A 6,474-nucleotide genomic window follows, 5' to 3' on the forward strand; every position below is an offset into this window, starting at 1 on the left:
AATTGTGGCCAATATAGCACTCCCCACTCCCCTTCTACTCTCTAAACTTTGGATTAAACCATTATTACATCCGAATATTCACTTAATATTAGGACTAAATTTTCTTTTGGCACCTAATAGAGCTTTCTTTCTAATAAAAGATTATGCTCTTTTCTTTTCCTCACCCATAGCATCACCTATAGTCTCAGATTATCCATCTATTGTTCATCCTTTAACTAACAAACTAGTCTTAGAAATATTATCCCCTAATGATAGTATTTCTTGTCAATATTCTACTAAACATGTCTACAAACAGTTAGGTGAGCCTAATAGCCAAACTTGTGCTCTAGCTCTTTCTGAATATCAGGACTAGGAAAAACTAGACTCACTTGGTTAGTTAAGCCCTGCATCAAATCTTTTTGATGACACCTACACTATCCCATATGATCCTTTACTCCCAAAATAATTGCTTCAAATAATAAATTCTCATCAACCTGATTTAGACTCTCTTATTTTGAGATTAAAAAAACTAAAAATTATTGGAGAAAATCCTACTAAATACTGGGAGAGAGACAAGGTCTACTACAAACTATTAATAATTAACCCAAATCTCATAATTAAAGCTCAAGATTTACGATACACAAATTAAGAAACTGACGAATGTAAGATGCATATAAACCAACTACTAACTTTAGGAGTCATCCAGAGATCAGCATCTAGACACAAAAGTCCAGCTTTTATAGTTAATAAGGAGTAGAACAAAAATATGGTTAGTTAAGGATGGTGTTTAATTATAAAAGACTTAATAATAACTGTCACAAAGACGGTTATAAAATCCCCAACAAGGACCAACTTTTAAATAAAATTCAAAGCTCTAAATGGTACTTTAAGTTTAACATAAAATCAGGATTTTGGCAAGTTAAAATGCACCCTGAGTCTATTGAATGGACAATCTTTTTCTGTCCAGAAGGACATTTTGAGTGATTTGTTATGCCCTTTGGTCTTACAGTTGCTCCACAAATTTTTCAATGAAAAATGGATGAAATTTTTAGACATGTTTCCATGTTCACCTGTGTTTTCATTGATGATGTCTTAGTTTGCTCCAAAATGAAGCAAGAACATTATGCTCATCTTCATATCATTTTTAAACTATTTGAAAAATGTGGTCTTATAGTCTCCCGTAAGAAAATGAAAATAGCAACCACCCATATCAATTTTCTAGGGATTGAAATAAGCCAAGGACAAATAGCACTTCAACCACATATTACAGCAAAAATTCTTACATTTCTTAATAAGATGAAAGATACTAAAACTCTGAGAGTCTTTCTAGGCCTTCTTAATTATGCAAGACCTTACCTAAAAAATATAGCTAAAATTAGTTGTCCCTTATACAATAAAACCTTCTTGATAGGACAAAAACATTTCAATCAATAGGATATAGCACTTGTACAACAAATTAAACAGTTAGTAAAATCAATCCCATTATTAACCCTCCTATTAGATTCAGATTACTTGGTTATAGAAAATGATGGCCATGAAACCAGATAGAGAGGCATTCTATTTAGAAAAATTCCAAATATGACCCTAAAAATATTGAAACTTTATGTAGATATGCCTCTAGCAAATATCAAGAAAAAGGGCATTTAACTTCCTTAGATTATGAAATATTAGCTGTCATTTATTGCCTGGAAGCATTCAGATTATTTATCTACAACAAACAAGAAATTACAATCAGTAAAATATGGCCAACAAACAAAAGGTTTAAGAAAAGGACTTAGTACCAAAAGATGGTTAAAATTTACAGACACACTTATCAACAAAGGATTAAAGATTCAATGGGAACATATTAAGAGAAATGATAATTCCCTCGCAGATACACTTTCTAGACTTTTACATTAGCTTCATAACTTTTGCAGGCATGAATAGTCAAAAGAAAGTAAAAACTTTTGTCATGGAAACTATGAGGTTTGGCGATCAGGAAATCCAATAGTTTACTCGCTATGAGGAACAATTCCACTTTACAGCAAGAGAAAAGCTTGACCTTATACAAACTTGTTTAATTGACAACATATGGAACATTCTTACAACCCCAAGCAGTTCAAATTACAAGATGGCTAGTATCAATGTCCTGGCCAATTACTTTCAAATAACAATACAAAAACAAATTGGAAAGAAGTTTCTTGTTATGTGGTATACTTTGGACACAAGCAGGGGTCTATTATAACTAGGAAGAAGTGACTATTGCTATCCAAGGGTGTGAGCATCCTTCCTTTAAAGGTTTCTACTCCTTAGAAGAAGCCTTTATTGCAGCAAGAACAAGCATCGACCCTAATTTTTTTATTAGCACTTTATTTAAAACTGGTGGAAAAACACCAATGGAAATAGAGAAACTAGAAAAGACCTATGCACAGGCCCTTGCAACAATTCCTAACTCCAACATGATAGAACCTCCTATCCATAGACCAAGGTATTTAACTTTGGACAGTTAAAAACTCAAGCAAAAGCCACTTCAACCCAAAGGACATCAAAAGCAATAGTCTTAGGTCTTCCCAATACTATTCATGAAGATATTTCCATCTACATATGAAGGTTGGTAGAAATATCTACTTTTCAAATTTTTGTTGAGTTATGTGAGGCCTTGAAACTATTACATCAAAAGGTACCAAAAGGAACTATGAGGTAGAATTCAGCCCCAAACTCAAATGTCAAAAAAGAAACAAAATTTATGAAACTTCAGAAAAATTCGGGTGCTAGTGTCAACTTTGTAAGGAACTATAGCGCTAAACACGCAGAAAGTGCAGCAGAAAAAATAAGTTCCTTCCAGAAGATCCATGTGAAGGAAAACCACATACTAAGTTTAATAAAGGAGTTTATGTTGGATCGAAAGTGCTAGAGGGGGTGAACAGCGCTCGTGGCTTTCACTTTTCATTTCGGAAAACTTAACGAGTAAACGCATCGGATATAAGAACAAAAAATGCAAACACCAAGATTTACTTGGTTCGGAGTCTTGGGTGACTCCTACTCCAAGGCCCGCGATTGTTGATCGCTTTCGGTAGGCAATCACTATCAATTCGTAAATCTTTACAACTTTTGAAGTACAATTCAAAGTAATAAAATATACCAACGACAAAAGAAAACAGTGAAGTTAAAGCGTTTGGTCGTCAGAATCGAGTTGCGACTTTGTCGGAACATTCTTTAAGCAGCACACGGAAGATGGATCGCGTTTCAGATAATGTCCTAAGCTGCTGGTCGAATCCTGCATATAAAGCTCAAGGAGGGCACCTCCAACACCATGGAGGGTGCCCTCACCCGCACCGAATCCACAGCGTGGATGAGCTATGACCACTTCATAGCTTATCCGCCTAAGGGTGCCCTCAACCTCCATGAGGGCACCCTCACGCCAAGGTCCAGGGCACCCTCAAGCTCCATGAGGGCGCCCTCTGCTCAGCATCCAGGGCACCCTCAAGCTCCATGAGGGTGCCCTCACGCTTGCTGCGAGAGGGTTTCTTCCTGCAAAATAGGTTAGTCCAGAATCCAAAAACATATCCTGCAAAATAGAGTTAGCATAATTAAACACAATAAATATGATTATTTGACAGTCACCGACTGCCTGATTCTGACTTCAGATTCCCGATATAAAACCCTAGGTCCAACCGACGCCTACTGTTCCCTCACTGGGGAACGCGTCCTCACCTACTCCACTCAGGAGAGTTTACCTGTTGCCAGTTGATCCTCCAGACCAACTGGACTTTTGCTCAGCGCCTGAGACTCCAAGACTTTTCACTGGACGTCTGCTCCACGACCCGCCCAGTCTTCCACCTGGTTCGCGACACCAGGACTTTCCACCTAGAGTCCTTGACTCTAGGACTTTTTGCCCGAAGCCCTCGACCCACCAAGACTTCCCGTCTAGGGTTACCATCCCCTAGGACCTAGGGTTACCTCCCCCTAGGATTTTCCACCTGCCTAACCGCAGCTAGGACTTTTGCCTAAGTACACTTAGGACTTTCCTGTAAACTCATTCACACACATTAGATAACAAAATAACTTAACTTTGAACCCTTTGACATAATCAAAACATAGGTTTGATTGTCGGATGCTTCCCACACCAACAATCTTCCCCTTTTTTATTATGGCAACATGGTTCAAAGTTAAGTAAAATATAACAATAAATAAAGGAGCATACACACTATAATTTGGAAAAAAAACCCTTATGGTCCACCTTTCACAAAGATTATATTAAAATTTGTTTGAATTCTTAACTTTGCCTTTTTTCTCCCCTTTTGACATAAATCAAAAATAATATTAAGTAGAGAGAAAGTTTGTTTAATATGTAAAAATATACTCCATTTAACTTTTAGGCTCCCCCTGAAGGGTAGCACCAAAAACTTAGCTAAGTTTAGCTTTGAAAATAATTGTTTTGAAAAACACTTAGCTAAATTTAGTTTTGGAAATGACTGTTTTGAAAAAACACTTTAGCTAAATTAAAAATATTTTGAGAATACTTAGCTTTTTAGCTTTGAAAATGAGTGCTTTGAAACATACTTAGATTTTTCCGAAAATAAATTAGCTAAATTTTAGCTTTGTCAAGTACTTAGTTTTCAAAAGAAATTGATAAGAATTTAGTTTTAATACTTAGTTTTATAGAGGTTTTTGAAAAAGGCTTAGTTAAAAGCACTCAGCTTAAAAGGATTTTTACAAAAAAAAACTTTACTTTTAGGAATATTGTGATAAAAACTTCAGCTTTAAAAAAATACTTAGCTAAGTAAATGATTTTAAAAAACTTAAAATATTTTATCAAATACTTAGTTTCAAAAATAATTTATTTTTAAAAAAATTGAACTTCCTTTTTAGAAATATTTTAAGAAAATAAAGATAAAAATTAATGTTTTAAATTTCTTTGCACTCCCCCTTAATTAATTCCAAAATAAATTTTTAGGGTCCTAGTGTCCAAGCATGTAAACATAAAAGTTATTATTTATTTTCTTAATTTTCCATCTCACCCCCATCTAGGTTATCAATCATGTTTAGCTTATGAGAGTGTATGAGATGCAGTTAACTTTATTTCAATTTATATTTAAAATATAAGTTTGAATTTTCAATGAGTTTGAATTTAAAATATGAGTAGACATTTAAAATTTTTGGAGATTTTGAAAATATATAAATATTTGAAATTATAATCTTACATATTAACTATCATTAAGATTTTGAAAAACTAAATATAATTTGAAAATTAATTATCATTAAGATTTTCAAAAATTAAATATAATTTGAAACTACTTTAAGCCTAGGTCCATCTCACCCTTTTCTAAATTTTCAATCAGAGAGCCCTATGATTTTTGTGAGATGGTTAATTTTATCTTTTGATTTAAATTATGTCTAAGGATTAATTTACATTTGAGTTAGACTTAGGTTTTTCAATTGGTCAATTAAATACACATTTCAAAGATTAGCTTCCAAGCTATGGCGAGACACTAGGCCTTCCTGGGTATGGGATTGTCCATCACTTCTAGACAAAGCCGCTCAAAGAAATTGGGTATTTAATTTTCTTTTTGAAATCCCTAGGTCTAACTAGTCAAGTGTAAATTACACCTAGGTCCTTATCTAGCCTAATCTAAGCATGTGTAGTAAAAGCAGTAAACAACAATCATCAAACAATTCTAAAAATTATCTTCCTATTGGCTCCCCCTGAATCATAGTCTCGATATGGTCTATCAAGGTAATGGATTTAATCCTTAGGGACCCAAATTGTCTGAGTCCAACTTGATTAACCAAGTTTGACTTGGGGACCCATGCTTGGACTAAGTTTCTATTTGAGCGCTTTAATATAGACAAATAAGATCTATATTTTTGTTTGGCCTTAAATCCAAGTCCAGTTCGGTTGTATACGGCCCCTTATTTTCCAAGAATTAGGTCAAGATTCTTGGAACCCAGAGTGAACCATTCTAATGAGTCATTGAGTTCTTTGACTTGAGTTTTTAAATTAGAATTCTCTTGCTCAGTCAAAGAACTCGAGTTAGTCACTTCCTTAAGGGTTGTTACCTCTTTTTGGAGTAACTTAACCCGGATGTTGGATTTAGCCAACTCTTTTAATAAGTATGAAACTAGATTTTGTAATTCATCTACGTTAGTACCAGAAATTAGAGAGCTTACAGTGGGGTTAGGCCTTTCGAAAATGTATACGGATTTGTGGCTTCGCTCGGACTCAGTTTCTGATTCGCTCTTGATATCTGACTCAGACTCGGTTTCAGCAATATGTGCTTGTATTGGTAGAGCGAGGAAGTTTGCTTGTTCTTCATCATTAGATTTGGATTCATCTGATGACTCAAACCATGTTGCCTTCAACACCTTCTTTCTTTGTTGCTTCTAGTTTGGACAATCCGGCTTGTAGTGCCCCTTCTGGTTACAGCCGTAACAAGTAACTCCAGTCTTGACCTTCGAATTTGATTGAGTCATCTTCTTCTTTTTGTACATTTTCCGTACGAGTTTTACTAGTTC

Source organism: Zingiber officinale, chromosome 5B (assembly GCF_018446385.1).
Source record: "Zingiber officinale cultivar Zhangliang chromosome 5B, Zo_v1.1, whole genome shotgun sequence".
NCBI classification, from domain to species: domain Eukaryota; kingdom Viridiplantae; phylum Streptophyta; class Magnoliopsida; order Zingiberales; family Zingiberaceae; genus Zingiber; species Zingiber officinale.